The 24,523-nt window shown below is 38.3% G+C and overlaps 1 long non-coding RNA gene across 1 annotated transcript in view; it reads left to right on the forward strand.

Annotated features, from left to right (window-relative positions):
- The window catches only part of LOC110459629, a 53,788-nt gene extending 31,872 nt beyond the window's left edge, over positions 1-21,916 (forward strand). The window contains exons 2-3 of the long non-coding RNA XR_002463913.1: positions 15,140-15,229; positions 21,035-21,916. This is a non-coding gene — a long non-coding RNA (uncharacterized LOC110459629). The remainder of the gene's footprint in view (positions 1-15,139; positions 15,230-21,034) is intronic.
- The last annotated feature ends 2,607 nt before the right edge of the window (positions 21,917-24,523 follow it).

Here is a 24,523-nt window from a genome sequence, read left to right on the forward strand (position 1 = left end):
TGACAGCCACATACAAACATATACTGATAGCCTCATACAAACATATACTGACAGCCTCATACAAACGTATACTGATAGCCTCATACAAACGTATACTGACAGCCTCATACAAACGTATAATGGTAACCTCATACAAACGTATATTGACAGCTTCATACAAACGTATAATGATAGCCTCATATAAACGTATACTGGCAGCCTCATACAAACGTATACTGATAGCCTCATATAAACGTATACTGACAGCCCAATACAAACGTATACTGATAGCCTCATACAAATGTATACTGACAGCCTCATACAAACGTATAATGGTAGCCTCATACAAACGTATACTGACAGCTTCATACAAACGTATAATGATAGCCTCATATAAACGTATACTGACAGCCTCATACAAACGTATACTGACAACCTCATACAAACGTATACTGACAACCTCATACAAACGTATACTGACAACCTCATATAAACGTATACTGACACATACAAACATATACTGATAGGCTCATACAAACGTATACTGACAGCCTCATACAAACGTATAATGGTAGCCTCATACAAACGTATACTGACAGCTTCATACAAACATATAATGATAGCCTCATATAAACGTATACTGGCAGCCTCATACAAACGTATACTGATAGCCTCATATAAAGGTATACTGATAGCCTCATACAAACGTATACTGAGAGCATCATACAAACATATACTGATAGGCTCATACAAACGTATACTGACAGCCTCATACAAACGTATACTGATAGCCTCATATAAAGGTATACTGATAGCCTCATACAAACGTATACTGACAGCCTCATACAAACGTATAATGGTAGCCTAATACAAAAGTATACTGACAGCTTCATACAAACGTATAATGATAGCCTCATATAAACGTATACTGGCAGCCTCATACAAACGTATACTGATAGCCTCATACAAACGTATACTGGCAGCCTCATACAAACGTATACTGACAGCTTCATACAAACGAATACTGATAGCCTCATACAAACGTATACTGATAGCCCAATACAAACGTATACTGATAGCCCCATACAAACGTATACTGGCAGCCTCATACAAACGTATAGTGATAGCCCGATACAAACGAATACCGACAGCCCCATACAAACGTATACTGATTGCCCCATACAAACGTTTACTGACAGCCTCATATAAACGTATACTGATAGCCCCATACAAACATACACTGACAACCTCATACAAACGTATACTGACAACCTCTTACAAACGTTTACTGATTGCCCCATACAAACATACACTGACAACCTCATACAAACGTATACTGACAACCTCTTACAAACGTTTACTGATTGCCCCATACAAACATACACTGACAACCTCATACAAACGTATACTGATAGCCACATACAAACATATACTGATAGCCCCATACAAACGTATACTGATAGCCCCATACAAACGTATACTGACAGCCTCATACAAACGTATACTGACAGCCTCATACAAACGTATACTGATAGCCTCATACAAATATATACTGACAACATCATACAAACGTATACTGACAGCCTCATACAAACGTATACTGACAACCTCATATAAACGTATACTGACAGCCTCATACAAACGTATACTGGCAGCCTCATACAAACGTATACTGACACCCTCATACAAACGTATACTGACAGCCCCATACAAACGTATACTGACAGCCCCATACAAACGTTTACTGATAGACCCATACAGACGTATACTGACAACCCCATACAGAATTATACTGACAACCTCATACAAACGTATACTGACAGTTTCATACAAACGTATACTGACAACCTCATACACACGTATACTGATAGCCTCATACAAACGTATAATGACACCCTCATACAAACGTATACTGACAGCCTCATACAGACGTATACTGACAACCCCATACAAACGTATACTGATAGCCTCATACAAACGTATACTGATAGCCTCATACAAACGTATACTGACAGACCCATACAAATGTATACTGACAGCCTCATACAGACGTTTACTGACAGCCTCATACACACGTATACTGACAGCTTATACAGACGTTTACTGACAGCCTCATACAGACGTATACTGACAGCCTCATACAAACGTATACTGATAGCCTCATACAAACGTATACTGATAGCCTCATACAGACGTATACTGAGAGCCTTATACAGACGTTTACTGACAGCCTCATACAGACGTATAATGACAGCCTCATACAAACGTATATTGATAGCCTCATACAGACGTATACTGATAGCCTCATACAAACGTATACTGACAGACCCATACAAACGTATACTGATAGCCCCATACAAACGTATACTGATAGCCTGATACAAACGTTTACAGACAGCCTCATACAAACGTATACTGACAGCCTCATACAAACGTATACTGATAGCCCCATACAAACGTATACTGATAGCCTCATACAAATATATACTGACAACATCATACAAACGTATACTGACAGCCTCATACAAGCGTATAGTGACAACCTCATATAAACGTTACTGATAGCCTCATACAAACCGTATACTGGCAGCCTCATACAAACGTATACTGATAGCCTCATACAAACGTATAATGACACCCTCATACAAACGTATACTGACAGCCCCATACAAACGTATGCTGACAGCCCCATACAAACGTTTACTGATAGCCCCATACAGACGTATACTGACAACCTCATACAGACGTATACTGACAACCTCATACAAACGTATACTGACAGTTTCATACAAACGTATACTGACAACCTCATACACACGTATACTGATAGCCTCATACAAACGTATAATGACACCCTCATACAAACGTATACTGACAGCCTAATACAGACGTTTACTGACAACCCCATACAAACGTATACTGATAGCCTCTTACAAACGTATACTGATAGCCTAATATAAACGTATACTGACATACTCATACAAATGTATACTGACAGCCTCATACAGACGTTTACTGACAGCCTCATATAAACGTATACTGACAGCCTCATACAGACGTTTACTGACAGCCTCATACAGACGTATACTGACAGCCTCATACAAACGTATACTGATAGCCTCATACAAACGTATACTGATAGCCTCATACAAACGTATGCTGATAGCCTCATACAAACGTATACTGACAGCCTCATACAGACGTATACTGACAACCTCCTAAAAACGTTTACTGACAGCCTCATACAGACGTATACTGATAGCCTCATACATCGTATACTGATAGCCTCATACAGACGTATACTGACAGCCTTATACATACGTTTACTGACAGCCTCATACAGACGTATACTGACAGCCTCATACAAACGTATACTGATAGCCTCATACAGACGTATACTGATAGCCTCATACAAACGTATACTGACAGACCGATACAAAACGTATACTGATAGCCCCATACAAACGTATACTGATAGCCTGATACAAACGTTTACTGACAGCCTCATACAAACGTATACTGACAGCCTCATACAAACGTATACTGGCAAACTCATATAAAGGTATACTGATAGCCTCATACAAACGTATACTGACAGCATCATACAAACGTATACTGATAGCCTCATACAGACGTATACTGACAACCTCATGCAAACGTATACTGACAGCCTCATACAGACGTTTACTGACAACCTCATACAAACGTATACTGATAGACTCAAACAGACGTATACTGATAGCCTCATGCATACGTATACTGACAGTCTTAAACAAACATTTACTGACACCCTCACACAAACGTATACTGACAGCCTCATACAAACGTAAACTGACATACAGACGTATACTGATAGCCTCATACAAACAAACGTATACTCCCTCATACAAACGTATACTGACACCCTCATACTGACAGACCGATACAAAACGTATACTGATAGCCCCATACAAACATACACTGACAACCTCATACAAACGTATACTGACAACCTCATACAAACGTATAATGGTAGCCCCATACAAACGTATACTGACAGCCTTACACAAACGTATACTGGCAGCCTCATACAAACGTATACTGATAGCCTCATACAAACGTATACTGATAGCCTCATACAGACGTATACTGGCAGCCTCATACAAACGTATACTGATAGTCCCATACAAACGCAAACGTATACTGATAGCCTCACGTATACTGGCAGCCTCATACAAACGTATACTGATAGCCCCATACAAACGTATACTGACAGCCTTATACAAACGTATACTGATAGCCTCATACAAACGTATACTGACAGCCTTATACAAACGTATAATGATAGCCCCATACAAACGTATACTGACAGCCTTATACAAACGTATACTGATAGCCTCATACAAACGTTTACTGATAGCCCCATACAAACGTATACTGGTAGCCTCATACAGACGTATACTGACAGCCCCATACAGAAGTATACTGATAGCATCATACAAACGTATACTAACAGCCTTATACAAACGTATACTGACAGCCTTATACAAACGTATACTGGCAGCCTTACACAAACGTATACTGACACCCTCATACAAATGTATACTGATAGCCCCTCACAAACGTATACTGGCAGCCTCATACAAACGTATAGTGACAGCCTCATACAGACGTATACTGACAACCTCATATAAACGTATACTGGTAGCCCTATACAAACGTATACTGACAGACCCATACAAACGTATACTGATAGCCCCATACAAACGTATACTGACAGCCTTACACAAACGTATACTGGCAGCCTCATACAAACGTATACTGATAGCCTCATACAGACGTATACTGGCAGCTTCATACAAACGTATACTGATAGCCCCATACAAACGTATACTGACAGCCTCACACAAACGTATACTGGCAGCCTCATACAAACGTATACTTACAGACCCATACAAACGTATACTGATAGCCTCATACAAACGTATACTGACAGCCCCATACAAACGTATACTGACAGACCCATACAAACGTATACTGATAGCCCCATACAAACGTATACTGACAGCCTTACATAGACGTATACTGACAGCCCCATACAAACGTATACTGACAGACCCATACAAACGTATACTGATAGCCCCATACAAACGTATACTGACAGCCTTACATAGACGTATACTGACAGCCCCATACAAACGTATACTGACAGACCCATACAAACGTATACTGATAGCCCCATACAAACGTATACTGACAGCCTTACATAGACGTATACTGACAGCCCCATACAAACGTATACTGACAGACCCATACAAACGTATACTGATAGCCCCATACAAACGTATACTGACAGCCTTACATAGACGTATACTGGCAGCCTCATACAAACGTATACTGATAGCCCCTCACAAACGTATACTGGCAGCCTCATACAAACGTATACTGACATCCTCATACAGACGTATACTGGCAGCCTCATACAAACGTATACTGGCAGCCTCATACAAACGTATACTGGCAGCCTTATACAAACGTAGACTGATAGCCCCATACAAACGTATACTGACAGCCTTATACAAACGTATACTGTCAGCCTTATACAAACGTATGCTGATAGCCTCATACAGACGTATACTGATAGCATCATTCAAACGTTTACTGACAGCCTCATACAGACGTATACTGATAGCCTCATACAAACTATACTGATAGCCTCATACAAACGTATACTGACACCCTCATACAAACGTATATTGACAGCCTCATACAGACGTATAATGATAGCCCCATACAGACGTATAATGATAGCCCCATACAGACGTATAATGATAGCCCCATACAGACGTTTACTGACAGCCCCATACAAACGTATACTGACATTTGTGTCGATGAGAGGTTGCAAACACCGGTACATATTACTGTTACAGCGTGACAGCTTCACGAGCTGTCGCAAGAAATACCAAATCGATTTTCAAATAAACTGCTTCATACAAGTGTCAATCATACAGCGCTGTATAAAATCGCGGACGTTAAAGCTAAGGTTCAAATGGCTATAAAGTGTTACGTATACGTACGTTAGATATCTCATAGTATTTAATGTAAAGGGAATAGCTGTCCGATGCCTTGTTAACTTAAGGCTGCATGTTAGCGTAACCATAAGATACATCTCCTCGTTGAAGCGCTCAGCGCGTATATAAAAAGACCATTGAAACAATATGTGTACGTTAACTTATTCGGCCATTGTTGGTCAATAATTGACACATTGACATCGAAGGCTGAATAATGTAGAAGAGGCATATACTAATATTGCTTTGGTCGTATTACACACTATGAGAGATAGTGGTGGTGACATCCAGCTTTGTTTACCTCAACTGGTCATACAATATGTATTCTTAATATTTCGCCTAACCACAACGGCTATAGATTTAGAAAGGATATATCGTGTTAACAAGTAGAATAAGTTTGTCTTCCTGAAATAAAAACTGTAATTATGTAATGTTGATAGATGCGTAAGGGCGAAAACTCTAAACAGATCACGTGAATATTTTGTAAGCTATAGCTCAAAACTTTAAGCCGAAGATGTGTAGTATAGCTTTATCTGTCTATTTACACACAGCTCCATTGTCTTAGGTAGTCAATAATTCGGATGTTTTAACTGTTGCTGTTTCTACGTCTCTACAATTTGCGAAGTATTCCATTTAAAGATGTTTGTCGTCGGCTCGTTATTTCATATCCTCCTTCATGACAATCTGGTTGTGAATAAATACATTTCTAATCAAGCTAGTCGGGCATTTTGAAACAGCGGGCCCTCGCGGGAAACAGCTCCTGTGAATGATACTTGATCAGGTAGTAGCGTGCGACGATGTAGAAGATTCGGTGTTATAACTGGATACTTAATTTCGGATAGGATGTGTTCGAATTAAAAGCATCACTGTTCCTCATGTGCTTCGCTCCAGGACCTAAACGCACTTGATCGATTCCGAGTAATTAGACCGACGGAGTAAGATAATAATGGAAGGGCAAAGGTACCAGCGAACTGTAGCGCGAAAACTATATTAGAGATTTTTACAATCCTCCTGAAATACTTCTTCCAATTACACTTCTGTGTATGTTTTACAAGAAAGATAGTCTTAGATACTTGCAGAGGAAAATGTTTTTAAACGGTGTTTAGGTTTTCTGGAAGACTTCTTTTTGCCAATAAAAGGTGTTATTTCAGAAACCATTTGCAACCAAATATTCGTGCTTTTATGGATTTTTTTTTTATTGGCTTGCATACGTCTTTTTTTTTTTAGATTGTATATGCTATCCTTATAAAACAAACAAAATTCCACCGAAACCAAACCAGTCTCTGAATAGACTTGTTTGAGTTTAAGCACCATGCATCATTTAAGTATTGAACGACATTGTTTCAATGTCCATGCAGGCATTAATGAAAATCGGTTACAGATATATTTACCTTGAGCCCCTCTGATAATTATGTAATTATTACGTAATCGATTGGCGCTCATACCGTCATGTAAGACGAACGAATAATACGACATGATTTCTTACAAAAATCGTGACAGAAATCGGTTTAGGAGAAAACATATTACTCTTTGTCAAGTACGAACACTTGTTTTCATTTTGTGTGAATATTGATATTTATGCTTATTTGTACATTTCCTGCGCTGTTTGTGGCATAATATTCATGTAACTTGCTTTGGTTAGCTCACCTTGCCCCCCAAAATAAAATCAATGAAATCCTTCACCTTCCATATGAAAAGAGGGATTTCATCAAAAGCCTATACAGCCTATAACTAAATATAAAACGTGAAGAGAAGAAAAAAATCATGCTACAATAAACCCCTTAATTTATAAATTCCACCATGAACAATGCTGTTCAATAAATTTAGTTACATTCGAAATTGTATATACATACCTGTATATATATTCCTTTTATCACGTACCTGTTGCATCTTGTTATAGTAATATACGCAATTTTCAAACCATGAAATACAACGTTCTGTATTGCACATGTGGTATGTGATAAAAGCAAGACCACACACTTTTTAACGAATCAGAAAGCACTTATTTATTACGCGTTCTCTTGAATATATTCGTCCGCGCAATAAACTCGTGCTTTCTGATTCGTTAGAAAAGCACAAGTGTGTGGTCTTGCATATATATATTCGATATTGAAGTGTCTGGGTCGTCAGTGCGAACAAGATTCCAGCCACAGCCTAACGTCATAACAATGTTTGGTTCTAACGGTTGTATCACGTTAAACGATGTGGGTAGGGAAGCTAAAAAATAATAGAACGACAAATGTGTCTTTACAGAGGTGAAATGGTTACTATATAAATTATACAGTTACGGAATCCTGCAAATCCCTGCAGTTTCGGGTAAAGAAAACAAAATGCTGTATCCCACTGAAGGTAATCGTAAGGGGAGATAACTGGGTGTTTTCCTGCAGAATCGGAGATTTTCTTCTGCGTCTTCTACTGAAGGCTTTGAAGAAACCGGATTTGATTAACTTCACCCCACCAATTTCAATAATTCGGATATTCATCTTTTATTTGGTGACTTTCTTGCTGTTTCTTTTCGGGGATTTATTTCTTGTACCATGTTTCAAGTGACCTTAGCTGAAGCAAAAATATTTACATCGTACAAACAATGGAAAATGTCCATGCAATATTGCAAACATTCGAAACCAGTTTCATTGTATTGATCTCCCGGTGAGATGGTGCAGGTACACAAAGGATATATCATATATACATATACTGTAGTTTGCAGAACTAACTCAGAATATTGATTTCTCATTAATTCGTAAATTGCAAATCATAGAAAAAACAATACACCCGTCGGGCGGAAGAGGCCTGTCGTAGAACTGACACAATGCCGCGTCATCTACTGGGAACAAGTATGTGACATGGCCTTGATATGTCTCAGCATCCGGTACATCCCGGTGTCGGCGCTGGTTTGAGACTTTACTATAACGGTGATAAGACGCTAGCAGATTAATTATAATTGGTTTGCTTGAAAAAAAATGCAAAATTAAATAGCAAAGATATGCTCCCTCCAATAATTCCACAATATATAAATGATATAATGTTTTGGGTTACTTTTTTTTGTATTTGATTTTGATTTTGAAGATAAATATGTATTGCGTTAAGCTGACAATGCTTGTATGAACAAGGTCCTGTGTAGCTAAAGGTATTAAGCTCAGGAAATTGATATTTCTATCTGTTTATCAAGCTTGTGATCTCTGAAGAATGTCTAAATTTGTTATTTCTATATTTCTACGTCAATCAAATAAGATATTATTTCAGATGTCAATGGAAGAAAGCTAGGATTGTAAAATTAGAATTGGGATTTGATGCTTGGTTTTGTTTTCTTTGTATGTCTTCGCAGCAACATACTCAGCCCCCGTTACTGTTGCTTACCTGGGAAATGATTTAATCATGTATATTTGAAAATTTATAATAATTTGTTGATGTACGAATATATTGGTGCGAGAAAGACACATAAAACCATTTCTCATCACTTCGACCATTAAAACCAATATGTCACAACAGGCAATAAGTCAGGTGCCTATTCTTTATTTGTTGTTTCTCTGTATGAAGTTAAACGTCCTCGCAACAGCCGGGTCATATGAGGACGGGTGTCTAGGGAGACAACAGCCAGGGTCGTATGAGGACGGGTGTCTAGGGAGACAACAGCCAGGGTCGTATGAGAACGGGTGTCTAGGGAGACACCTTCTAGGGTCGTATGAGGACGGGTGTCTAGAGAGACAACAGCCAGGGTCGTATGAGGACGGGTGTCTAGGGAGACAACAGCCAGGGTCGTATGATAACGGATGTTAGGGGAGACAACATCCAGGGTCGTATGAGAACGGGTGTCTAGGGAGACAACTTCTAGGGTCGTATGAGGACGGGTGTCTAGAGAGACAACAGCCAGGGTCGTATGAGGACGGATGTCTAGGGAAACAACAGCCAGTGTCGTATGAGGACGGGTATCTAGGGAGACAACATCAGAGTCGTATGATGACGGGTGTCTAGGGAGACAACAACCAGGGTCGTATGAGAACCGATGTCTAGAGAGACAACAGCCAGGTTCGTATGATGACGGATGTCTAGGGAGACAACTTCTAGGGTCGTATGAGGACGGGTGTCTAGAGAGACAACAGCCAGGGTCGTATGAGGACGGATGTCTAGGGAAACAACAGCCAGTGTCGTATGAGGACGGGTGTCTAGGGAGACAACATCAGAGTCGTATGATGACGGGTGTCTAGGGAGACAACAGCCAGGGTCGTATGAGAACCGATGTCTAGAGAGACAACAGCCAGGTTCGTATGATGACGGATGTCTAGGGAGACAACAGCCATGGTCGTATGAGGACAGGTGTCTAGAGACACAACAGCCAGGGTCGTATGACAGGTGTCTAGAGAGACAACACCCAGCGTCGTATGGGGACGGGTGTCTAGGGAGGCAACAGCCAGGGTTGTATGAGGACGGGTGTCTAGGGAGACAATAGCCATAGTCGTATGAAGACGGGTGTCTAGGGAGACAACAGCCAGTGTCGTATGAGAACGGGTGTCTAGGGAGACAACAGCCAGAGTCGCACGAGGACGGGTGTCTGGGGAGACAACAGCCAGGGTCGTATGAGGACGGGTGTCTAGTCATCGCCTTATACAGAAAGTAGATAGAAAAGAAAAAAGATGCATGTGGGAAACTTAAAGAATCCCAAGTGTTGCAATGGAAAAATGCAGCAGATCAATTGTGGAGGGGGGGGGGGGGGGGGGGGGGGGGGGGGGGGGGGGGGGGTACACTAGTCAACTGGGACGAAACCACCTCGATCCTACAGGGGGCTGAATAATCAATACACCGGTGTCTCATATGAAAAGGTCATTAAACATCATGTTTCCTTGCCTAAGCCATAATCAAGGCTGTTCAGTGTGCGATATTTGGACCAAAAGGCTTTTGCGGATTTCCCTGCAGAAGTTTTTTGTTAAAGGAAAATTAAACTACGCAAATTGGTGTGATGCATCCATTACATTTAACTTCTGACAGGAATATTAAAAAATAAAAAAGATTGATATATGTAATATCGATGTTTTACTTTATACACAAACAATGTACGTAATAAACGTGTCGCTGCGTTTCAGTTACAGGTAGTGTGTAGATCCAGCCCCCCCCCCCTTTGTTTAAGGGTTTTATTCGCACACATGTAGATCCAGCTGGTGTCCCCCATCCCCTCCCACGGTTCTGTTTGATATATGTATATATGTATTTTGTATTTCTGGTCGGACATGTATCATTGCACCAAAATACGTCCCTACAATTTCCCACTACACGGCGTCAGAGGCGACTAATATGGCCCCCTGTAGCATCGAGGTTTCTCGTCGATTTGATTTTAACTTTTTTTTTTTCATTTACAGTATGAATTAAAGCAAAACACAACTGTTGAAATTGGATTCGGAAACAAGTTTTAGAACTTATGTAGATCCATCTCTAGTGGAAAAATACATATATGAGATTTGAGGACCACATGTTTTATGACTATTATATTTGAGAACGAAATATGCAGTATACGAGTAAAAACGGAAAATAGGGAAGGATATGATAGGAAAGAGGGGAGAGAGAATTGCTCAGATTAACCCTGTATTAAGTGATTATAAACAGTTACGTACATGAAGAATGGCAATGTAAACGACAAGTATATATTGGAAAAGAAGAAAAACTCATTCAAATCTTCGAGAGCTGATAATGAAATTTCGAGAACAGGAGAAAATTAATGCGTTTTCTTCATCTGACAACTCATCATCGCCAAACAGCAGTAATTTACTTAAAATTGGACGATTTATCTCTGTAAAGACACGTACACGGAGTTGTGCAAAACGGCGTCAGTGTAACAGATAATGTTCATTTGTCTCGCTATTTTCCATACATGAACACAAAGGGCTATCAATAAGATTTCTACGATGCAAGTTAAATTTTAGGAAACTGCACTCCATTGTAAGTCTAGCTGTCGTCGATTTCGTCTGCTTTTGAGAAATCGAAGAAACAAAATTGTATTTGCTAAATTTGGTTATAACAGGAAACAACTACAAGAGTACGCGTACACACGTCATCATTTGAGCACACCCATTAAAACTATAACACTGGAGGAAGTGATTAACAATTATCAGAATGAGAAAAGTGCATCAATAATTGATTAGAGAGATTTTAGATGATGATTACTTCTGCAATCGATAAATTTAATTATAATTCCTGTCAATAACTGTTAAATTACAACATTAGTGCGAAATTAGATACAAATCAAGACATTAGAATCACACACCAGTAATACGAGCAGGCAAAACCGCAGAAATAGGCAGCTTATCTATTTAAAACTCATTCAAGACCGTGTTTTTCTCTGAGTAGGACTGAAGTGTGTGGCTTCTAATCTGGTAACCATAGCGATACATGAGGATTGCGTGATTCGTACAGGTGCTCTTGATTTTTGTAGAACATGCAATAACCATGTACCATTGAATTGAATCAAAATAGCAATTTTGTGTTAAATTGTAATATAAATGCATTCAGTGATATACCCAAAAAGTCGTGCTTATGTAATGTAAGTCATAGGCTCCTAATGTCTCTGTATATGTTATTTTTTGTGTAAGTACTTAAATTCGCACACATGGACGAATTATCCGTTTATTTGCAGACGACACTATTGCATATCTAGTTATCAAGTCAAACAGTGATGCTGAAACACTTCAAAAAGATCTTGACAAACTAGCGCTCTGGGAAAATACATGGAAAATGATCTTCCACCCGAACAAATGCAATGTGTTGTCGGTGACTAAAAACAAAACTCCAATAGTCCATAATTATACTTTACATGGACACATACTGGAACATCTTAGACAGGCCAAGTATCTGGGTGTAACACTATCATCTGACCTTAAATGGGATTCACATATAAATACTATCTGCCCAAAAGCAAATTCTACGCTAGGCTTTTTAAGACGAAATCTTAAAATTGGCTCAACATCAGCCAAAGTACAGGCATACAAATCATTAGTTCGACCATCACTTGAGTATGCATGTACAGTATGGGACCCTCACACCCAAACAAATATTGACAAGTTGGAAATGGTCCAGCGAAGGGCAGTGCGATATGTGCGCAATAAGCACAAGTACAACCATCGAACCTCCAGTGTGTCAGAAATGTTGGACCACCTAAAGCTGCGCCCTCTAGCAGATAGACGTAGAGATGCTCGTCTGACCATGATTCATAACATTGTAAACCAGAAAGTCGCTGTCGTAAAATCAGACAGATTAATCCCTACAGTTAGAAAATCGCGAACAAACCACCAGTTTTCGTATCAAATTCCCCACTCAAAAACCCAGACCAGAAAGACATCATTCTTCCCTCGAACTATACCCGAGTGGAATAAACTCCCACCTGACATTATTTCGTGCCCCACAACGGAATTATTCAAATCAGCCCTCTACCGTCACCTTTCAAACGCAAATTAGACCATCTCGTATCTTTTAAAAACAATATCTTTCCATGTCTCGTCTGACATTTTATCTTCAAATTGTTGAAGTTGGTCAGTACCATTTAGAAGTAGAAGGACGTTTTTGTTATATGTATACTATATAATAGAACTCGTTATACTGACAGAATTTGTCCGGTGACTTTTTGGCGTTATAAATGGGTTTGGCGATAAAGTGAGGAATGTAGAAAGACATTATTAAGAAAACAAGAAAAGGGATATTGGAATCTGTTGGAGTTAAACAAAGTGACAAATGAAACGAGGGGCAGTATATCGAAGTTTTGCAGTGTTTATGCTGGAATGAACAGCATTAGCAGGATCTTTCTGCGGGGATGGTTTTTTAGCGAGTCGCGGGTCAATAACGTTATAGCGAAATTATAATCCGCAAAATATTATGACAAATGAGAAATTGAGCGGTGATTATAAAGTTTATAACCGTAATGCCGTCAAGAAATAGGAACCATGTGGATAAAACAATGACTATACACCTGGAAATATATTATATCACACATCTAATAGTTTTGATGAAATTAAAAAAAAAAAAAACAACACTTAATTGTTGTTGCTCAATATGCTGTTATAAAGCCTATTCGTTTGAATTTTTGACACCTTACATGCCCAGTTACCCACCTCTGTGTTAAAATACCGCAAAAATTAAATTCTTTTCTAATTTTGGATCAAAATAGTCGCGCCTCGACTTGATCGTCATTTTGAACTTTTTAACAAATAGGTGTACACACCCTATAGCAGAATCATTATCCTGTTATGGTGAAACTCGTGCATGATTTACAACTACGCTTTGCCGATTACTTGTATGATAAAAAAGTGAGACCACATTGTTTGCAAACTTGAGAATATGTTTCGAAACTTACGATGGTTCCTTGGCAGGCATGACGGGAAGATAAGAGTAAAATGCCATTATTTATTTTATTAATTTCGACATAATGTCTTCCAGTGACGTTTATAAATGAAACTATAGCGGAAGTGTAAATAAAGATAAAAATATTAATACGTCACAGTAATATGGGCAACGCCTTTAATCGTATTGTCATGTTTGTGATCAAACTTTTACAGAAAACATTTTATGATTAGTTGCGCTGATTTCAAACAAATACGATTCTATAATGAACATTCTATGAAAACTTTACTTGATACATTTTCTGTGCAATACAGGTTCTGCTCAATACAACTATGACTATTTACACTCTTTTGGTCTATAATATAATATATGATATTCTACGACCAATTCGTTCGTTATTGATGTTTTTTCGAAATCCATTACATATTTTAATCAATTTAGTTTCAGTTTGATGTGTTTACTTCACTAACTCTCTTTTTGTAGTGTTGATTGGCCCTAAATGACTAGCATTGGTCATGGGCTGTTTAACAATACAAAAACAAACAAATACAAAAACAAACAAATACAAAAAGAAAAGAAAAAAAAACATTTTCTTGTTCCATGTCAGGAAAGGTTGGAACTCTATTATTTTATTCATCTTTATTTAAACATTATATCTTCTAGTGGCGTTTATAGATGAAATTAAAGCGGAAAGTAAATTATTACGTCAAATCGACGTGAACAACACCAGTTTCAATTTCCTTCTTTTTGTATTTACACAATATGTTGATTTTATCTTTTTTCTTTATTTCCAGAGGCCTGTCTTGAACTATGCAATATTATGATCGGAAATCCTCGGCTGTGGGCGTTCTTTGCCATGCTATCACTCATTCCGACGACATTCGGTATGTCTCTTCCTTCTTCCGGGTGGTAACATAACCTGTATGATTGATCTACTGTTCATTTGATATCTATATTGTTTTAATGTTTACTGGGTGTCTGTACATGGTGTCGATTAAGGTATTTAATTAAGGCCATATGCTATCTCACAGCGTCATGTATCTCCAACATCGAATAATTCTGCACTAGGAAAGTGTTTTCTTGTTTACGGCTTAACGCAATTGCAAAAGTTCATCCCTTCAAAATGGTTCCAAGCTATGTTGAAAACGAAATGGCTGAAACGTTTTTTCTTTATATTTTATTATTATATTCGTGTATTAATTTATTATAATTTTCGGTAAATCGACAAGGAACTCCAATCAGGAATATACTGTATATAATTGACCACTGACAAGTCAGACTTATCTTCCGGTCCATTTTTCGTATACAGTGACCTTGACCTTAGGAACTCTGAAACCGCCTTTCGCACATCTACATATCACAATGTATCGCCCTGCCAGTTTTCAAAAAGATTTTTCGTTGGGATTCTGAAATAATCTCCAAAAACGAAAGAGTGAACAGAGAGACAGACAGATAATATGATATCTATAAGGCACCCGGACATTCCGGCTTAATTTCAACTCTTCTTTCTTGGAGATACAAAACAGAACATATGGACTTCCTTAATAGTAAAAACGTTGAAGGAGATAACTCGTTCATACATAATTTTTGCCATCAAGGATCTCTATCTCTTTGCACATAAAACGTTAGAAGATTCCACTGTAATTTTATTTATCATGAAATCGTTCTCATCTAAAAACTCATAGTCTTTATAAAAAAAAAACAAGTCCTCGTTCTGGTGACAAAATATCAACAACAAAAAATACAATTTAAAGAATTTTTGACAGACGTTAATCCGAACCCCGTTTTTTATTTATAACAGCATCATAGTTTTTGATTGTTTTTTTTTTCAACTTTAAGTATGAGTACACTGTATAATTTAACCCATTCATCCAATTCACTAGGTTGGAATAGTCCATTATAAAATGTCAGGAGTGAATGAGTTAATAAATACAGACAGGTCAATTTGGTCATCAGATCAATGCTGGTCTATCTGCATCGGTCGGCGTCTGAGAACGAGGGAAAAAACAACAACAACAAAAAACATTATTTCAGTGGGTGTCCCATCATGCTTTAAGTGTAAGACGTATCTATAAGTTTAATTTGATAAGAAGCCATACTTAATATCTGACAAAAGTCCGCCAGACTCTATGGTTTATGGGCTCATTGTTCCTATCAGTCCACCAACAACGAAATGTCATACGTCTATGACGTCAGCGAACGGTTGAAACTTCGCTTCAGGCTCCGGAATATCAGCAAATACCTATCCTGCTGTGTCGTTCGAAACGTCCAATTTGAGACCTGAAAACCGGAATTAACTGTATTCTCTATTATGTCGATTCCTCGTGTGAGTCGTAAGTTGTGTTTCCCAAGTAGGTCTGTCTTACATCGTCGTTATAACCGTGTTTCTTCCACGTCTGCTTATGCAAGATACACGTGGTTCATGTGAAATTGTCTACTTTTAGTTAAATATAGTTTAGCGTCCGATTCTAGCAATGGCCATATAAGGACGTGCGTGTGTGTATGCGTGTATGTGTGTAATGTAGGCGTATATGGACGCGTGTATGTGTGGATACATACGTGTTGTGTATGCAAGTGTGTTGTGCATCTGTGTCTGTATGCGTGTCTCTGTTTAATGTGTGTGTTTATGTTTGCGTGCATCTGTGTAATGTATTTGTGTGTGTACATGTATGCGTGCCTCTGTGTAATGTATGTGTGTATGTATGCGTGAATATGTGTACCGTATGATAGGTCAGTAAAACTATAGTGTGACTTTGTAAGAGTGTAATTTGTTCATGCTTAGTTCAGCCTACTGTTTGGCCTTGCATGACTATATTACCGTGTGATATACTGTGTGACCCTGCATGTAATATCCAGCCTAGTCCAATCAAACGGCACTTTGCATACAAATAAGTTAAATTCATGTGTTAGCAAACAAACTGCTTGAAGTTTTTATTTTTGAAGTGAACGTCTCGTTGAAATAGGAACATGTCACCAGCATTAATGTTCCCTTAAAACATTAACGATCCCTTTTTTGCTGATGCGAGAATGTATTAAAGGAAACAAATACCATAATCTCGTCGAGTTTGAAAAATCGTTTACGTCATAGAATTTTTATGTCTGCTACGATTTTGACAAAACATGTTGTCAAGGACACAAGCGTCTCGTTTGATCTTTGTCAAGACTACGCTTGAAACTCAAGCCTGATTATTTGAATAGACACAGTCCCGCGGTGACGTAAATGATATTGCTTTCAAAAGCAATTCCAACACGAAATGACTCGCAGCTTCACGAAATGATGCTCCATCAAAGTAATGACATTTTAGATACACTAAGTGAGACAATCATCATCAGTAGTTCTGTATACTGGAAAGTAGGGGGTTAATTGACGGAAAGAATCCTCTTCCGCGTCTCAAGCCGACAATTTGTGATACATGCTATTGTCAATACTAGTACTCAAACGATTACGACGTATTTAATGATACTATTAACAGCACAAGTTATTTTATCACACCTGTCTGACCTACTGTTAGAGGTAGTACTATTCGGCCTAATGGAAGTGAAGGAGCCTTTGTACTAAGTCTTAGTACAGCGATGGTACTGGCTTTGCTGACATTTTCTGGGTGACAATATCTTAACGTAGCCTTAAAGTATCAACACAACATGTGCAAGCCGCCTTCACGTGACCTTAACTGTCACAAGGTCACGAGACGTAGTACTGACTGAAGCATTGTTCACATGTTCTTGGGTCGTATCACGAAACCGTTCTCACGCTCAAGCATATGCTTTATGCTCAGGCCTAATTTCGTATTCCGGTTATAAACTAATTGAATAGTTATGCTTTATCAATGATATGGGGAAAACATTTGGAGCCGAAAACAATTTCTGATAATTAAATTTGACTTTTTGATCGTTTGAAACGATTTAAGTGAGTTAAAAAAAAGTAGGTTTGAGCACAAAATCCATGCTAGAGCATGAGAACAGTTTTATGAATACGAACTTGGTATACCGAAGGGAGGCAACTCTGCACCATTTCTGATAACTGTTTTTGTTTTCCTGTATAGCGGTTAATTTTCGCCCAGTCAAATTTGTTTGCCAAGTGTTAATTTCGCCATTAATAATTAATTAATATGTTTAATGCTGTTTACTTATATTCGCTGTACTTATAAATTAGTCCTCTGAAAGGCGACAATTAAACTTCAGCGAAAATTTCCCCGATATACAGTAATTGTTCCGCTTCCGCTGCATGTTTGTATCGTTCTTGATTGAAGTAGTGTACCCTACCTCTTCTGCCATATAACTAGTATAGCTTTGGCGTTGCATTTCACTCCTGTAGGTTCCTGGGAATTACGTGGCCTGCTTATCCCGCTGCATGCCGTAAGGGGTGAAAAGGGTGGAGTCCCTTCTGAATTTGGGAGGGATGGGGGGGGGGGCTGTTCTGACCTCGTATTGGCGACTTTCAGCCAACACGAGAAATGTTCTACAAGATTATAAAAAGTTAAAGTCTGTTTTTGAAACGGCAATGATCTCTATAGTTCTAGACTACCTTCAAACAGGTAGGTTGTTTCATGCATAACAACCCACACAATACGTATACTTTTCAAGTTGACAATCGCCTTTTACGTAATCCTCATTTCCGTTTCCATAGTTTTATCGAAATTTTATTGATTCCAGTAACTTTTTTCCGTATCGGTGCGCCTTTCAGAATGAAATAAAAATGTTATAGCCGGGGCAATATTGGGCATGACCAACCGGCCCTTTGTTGAATTTAGGAGGTCCGAGTTGTCTCTGCTTGGGAGATATGGAGAAGGCGGAAACAGGTCATTAACATGTAATTCGACGTTTGCGACATTTATGATCAGTTTTCTCTTTGATGTAAATGTTCCTTCTGGCTAAGACTTCTGGTCACCTCATGCTAGACCATTGTCGGACAATGTGATCGGTGGAGGTTCGTGATACGGTGTCCACGTTATGATTTCTTAGTAACATGACACTTTGAAATGGTCCCTGTCCAGCGCAAAAAACAATCTAAACACAAGAACCAAAAATGATTTCCTTCGCTTGCTATTTGACGGTAAAAGCCCTACACAAACCACAAAGATTCGCTGACTGATTTAAAATCAGCTGACTAAGACGTATTTAGGGCACTGGACGAGAAGTCGCCTCATGCAAGCGTATTCGTCTGGTTCAGTTAATAATCTTTCGTGATACCGTGGCTACATGTATGTGTGATAGGAATGACTCTTTTGATGTTTCTTATAAGCAATAATGAAAACAAATCAATGAATTAATTTCCGGATTCTAACGATTGGTTCTTTTATCATATCCGCCTTACAGATCTCTGAGGCGTCCTAGATTTTAACAATTCAAGTCGATGTCGCCGCAAATTCTAATATTAGTGATTGGGTTTCATCTTAGCAATAACAAGTTTAATCCTAGCGTCAGACAAAAAGTAGACATATACAGAGGATCAGAATGTAATCCGTGTTCGTTCAACTTGTGTGTTTCATTGGCTGTTTAAGTCACCGAAAATGCTGAGTCAGTAACATTATAGTTCGTTTGGTACATGTTCATTTCCCTGATGAATTGGCAGCTTGCGATGGTTTGGATCTGTTCTGTAAACTTTAATCTATTTTTCAATGTGTGCTTCATTACGTCTCCCTTGCCACTATGCCTCAATTTTAAGTCTATATATCAACGCTCACTTATGTAAGGAAAGCAATTGTCGTGAATTCGGTATGTGGTATTTCACACCGTCTCAAAAAGTAGACGGAACTGCTCTTAGCTCCCGAAATCAAGTAACAAGGTGGAGGAAAATCACTAACGTGTGTTTGGTTGAACGTCAAGATGTAAAGAGACCGCGCCGAAATGTCACCTCGATGTTGTCGGCGCGGTTATCGGTAACTCTCCCCAAATTTCACCCCACAATAGGTTCAGTCCCTGGACCGGGACATACCCTTCACTGACAAACCCTAAAAACGCAGCATTTGTGCGAATTGTACGCAACCCTTTAAATCGGTATTGATCGCAATTCTTAAGTCAATCCAAAAAAATATTACATTTTATGTAAAACATTTGAGGAGAGTACAACATTCTTAATTTATATAATAGGTTAATTTAATCGTAAATCTTGTCAAAATAAAGCGTACAATGTTAAATGACGCATCAAATATCTTCAACAATATCGTAACACTACTGATTTTACAAACATTGTATATTAACACACTGACGGTCAGTCTTGAAAGTAATAGTTAACTAAAAAAAATAGAATTAGTAAAATTCGTGCTTAAATCTGTTGCGATTGAAACGTAGGTTATTCAATCTGATATTGACCAATACTCCTCTATATTTTAAGATTCATATTAAAGGGTTTTACGTATCTGCCCTCTGTTTCAACGGTGGTTTAGACAATTTTGATTTTTGGTGCAGTGCAATTCTTTTTTGACTAACTGTATCTGTTACCAAATTTTAAAGATGCAATCACGTGTTTGTGTGTGTAACGTTAATCTTTTTTATACAAGTTTATCCGGCTGGATATGCACAAGAGACAACAAGGATTTTTTACAACCATTAACTTGACAATATTGAACTTATTCACTGTCGGGGCGTCAGCCTAGTGGCTGACAATGCATGTGATCTGAATATAAAGGTACATGTATTTGCCTGCGTCTAGTATATTTATATTATATGAAATACTCTTTCTGTTACAGGTTTTCGCTGTAAATGGTCGAATGAAGGATGCCAGTCAGGAGAGGAGTGCTGTAGCGGAAGTTGTGTACAATCTCATCCGGGCACTAACCCTCGATGTACGAAGTGTCCGATGCACGGAGAATGTCTGTACAGTTATCATTGCGAGAGCCGACTTATCTGTGGCTCAAAGCGCCGATGTTGCGCCGACTACTGGGAAACGTGCGCTTTAAGTAGTGATTGTTGCAACCCTAAGCAAAGGTGCATAACTGTGCGAGGTTTCGTTTACCGGAAGTGTTTGTTTGGACCGGTGAGATATCCGGGAAGCTCTGCACGTGGCTCGCGGTATCGGAAGACTTTCGTTTTTGTCCCCGTTTCGTTGATTCTGCTTTTAGCCTTTTTATATTTTTAAACTTTTGCCTTGAAACCATTATCATTACATAACCTTTTATATGAAATAAAATTCCTCTTTCGTATGCATTATTATTATTTTTTTATTAGGTCGGATTGAATCTTGCTTTGATTGTTAATTTCCATTCCATCATGTTTTCAAGAGATAATATATATGTGCACGCCCGCTACTTTTTCTATTTAATTATGCATTAAGCAATTTAACATACGATATACTTATTTTAACGTTTATCCGACCAAATATGGAAACAATTGTAGAAGTTATTTCATCGGAGAGCAAAACTAACATTTCAAATTTAGCAATGTATATTTATAAAGCAAATGAAATTAGAAATGGAGTATTATTGAATTTGAATTACATAAAAATATGTCAATTCAATGGTTCTGTGTTAAAGAAACACGACATTCAAATTTTGCGCTAATCACTGAGTAAGCTAATCACTGAGTAAGCTAATCACCTTTTGAACAACCGGGCCCTGGTGTCTAACTTACTTTCATATACCATTTTGTATATCTTTTCTCTGATTGTATCGTTTGGAAGTATTTTACTCTAGATCATTTCCTAATTGGTGTAAAATAAAAATAAAATATGTTATAGAAATATCATAACCACGTAACCATATCATCAATACACTACAGCTAATTTGATATATATTGACCTGTTTCCTTGACCTAAAAGACAGCATTATTTCTTGTATGTATAATGGCATTGCTACAATATATGTAGCATATGAACTCCGTAACACTTTAAAAATTTACATGTATAATTCAACCATAGGGCCATGAACGCCATACCATGGGGATGGAAGAACTGGACCCGATGACGGTTAGCGACGATAGACAATCAGTACATTACCAAGTCGTACGCTATTACACGTAACTAAGTCAGTGTTTGCTATGCTATTCTGTCTTTGCGTTTTGCAGAGTTATCTTCTCTTGAGAGCAGGTATTGATTGTTACGTCACTTGTTTGTGAGAGTAACGTCATCAATTTTTAAGAAAACGACGTAATTTTCTCACACAAACCAATGACGTAACAATCAATATCTGCTCACAAGAGAAGATAGCTCTGCAAAACGCAAAGACGGAATATGAACTCAGTAATACATTGAAATGTAGCCATCATAGGTAGTGAAGTAGACGTTACACCACACCAACAAATTAACCAGATTTATATCAAAAATAAAATTTGCGTCATAAGTGGGAAAATATGCAGAACGTGGTACAGTGCGAAATCTACATAGCTCTTATGTCATAAAGAAACCTTCATTGAAAAGAAAAGTTGTTAATATTAGTATTGAACCCTAAGCGAATTTGAAAGCCACTCGGGGTACACGAACATTTTACATGAACGTGGTCTTACTTTTGTGTTTGTTGTTCGGTTTGACGTCAGGTTTTACGAACACGCGTGTCTAGGACAGAAACTGCCGAAATAAAAGAGAAGAGAAATGAGATAAAGAAGAAAAAGGTATTCTAAGAGTTGCAAAGGGGCAGTAGATCAATTTCAGCTTCTTCGGGGTCCGTTAGCAGAAACACAGACGAAAACGCCCGATTCAGCACGTGGACTGTGTCTATCAAAATTATCAGGCTTTAATTTCAAGCGCAGTATTGACAAACATCAAACGAGACGCGTGTGTCCTTGACAACATGTGTTTGTCAAAATCGTAGCGACCTTGGTTGTCGTCTGTAATGATTATACGCTGTGGAATATATCTGTCGCAGTCTGGGAAGAGAATCCATTACACTCCTCACCAAGGACGAACGTTTAACACCAAGGCAAAAAGTGAAATATAACCAAGCCAGGCGCTAGGAAACACATAGGTTGTTGGAAATAGAGAAAATATAAAGGCTACATAGCCGAACACATGGAAGTGAAAATATCGACGCTTCGCCGTTAAATACTGACACAAATAATCAATTAACATAGTTCTAGTTATGCTATGCCCAATTATATCCAAAAGCTAGAGTAAGTCTAGCAGAGCGCAGAGGCATATCTCCCAAGTATCATACCTAAATGTCACACGGTTAACGGAAGTAAGAGAAGAAAAACTGAACCAGCCTCGTTGACGTTTTGAGGTAAAACAGCTTACACTGTACACGAGTACCGATCTTTTTAAGGTAAATGCTACCACTGTTTCTTCTATAATCTCGAAAAAGAGTTCGACTCAGATATTTTTGTTTTGATATCAAATATTGCTTGGAGCAACATTCCCCGTTAAGCTTTTCATAGGCCCATGTTTGAGACGCTCATTTTGATGCTGTGTACTTATAAAACCAGAAGGGCAACATTGGTAAAGCGTCGGCATAGCAAGATAAAGGTTATGAGTNCCCCCACACACCCCCACCCCCACCCAGTGTATGTTTTTTTATTTATATTTTCATACATATTTCTAAATAAAGACATCAACATTTTTTAGTAAGCAATTTCAAAGTGAATGTTATGTAATGATTTTTTAGGTATTACACATTTCGGTAATTTGCCATGCTTGCAAAATTGTTTTCTAAGGATAGTAAGTATTCAAATTTGAAATATTTTCCTTTAATGGTCCCGAGTTATCTCCCTTTTTCTTTTCATAAGGATCTGACTGTAGTTTTTAAAGTGTATTCACGTCCTGTCAATGCAAGCATTATGTGTACCAAATACCATTCAAACCGTGCTGTACTTTGGGAGTAGTAGTACGAACAATGATTCTTAACAAAGGGGCATAATTCCATATAAAATTTGGGCGGTAATTCCAATCTATGTACTTTATTTGCATCCCCTCTTTTTAAGGGTTCTGAGTTATAAGCATCATTGAAGTCAGTGCAGAACATGGGAAGAGTATGGCAAACAATTGTGTCTATACAGACAGACAGACAATCAATTAAATTCCAGCATACCCCGCCTTAATAACATTTCCTATCCAGTACTTCTATGTTATTAGATACGTTTGACATTATGTTCTAGAAGGAAACCAATGAAAAAGGGACATAACTCTGCAGAATTTTGTCAAAATTTGAACGACATGGAAACTGGGACATAACTCCACATTATAGGAAAGTATTATGCCAATTTAAGAGAGATACCATCATTCCTTTAAAAGATATACTTGGCACAAAATT

This window comes from Mizuhopecten yessoensis, unplaced genomic scaffold, assembly GCF_002113885.1.
Source record: "Mizuhopecten yessoensis strain PY_sf001 unplaced genomic scaffold, ASM211388v2 scaffold10157, whole genome shotgun sequence".
In the NCBI taxonomy this organism is placed as follows: Eukaryota; Metazoa; Mollusca; class Bivalvia; order Pectinida; family Pectinidae; genus Mizuhopecten; species Mizuhopecten yessoensis.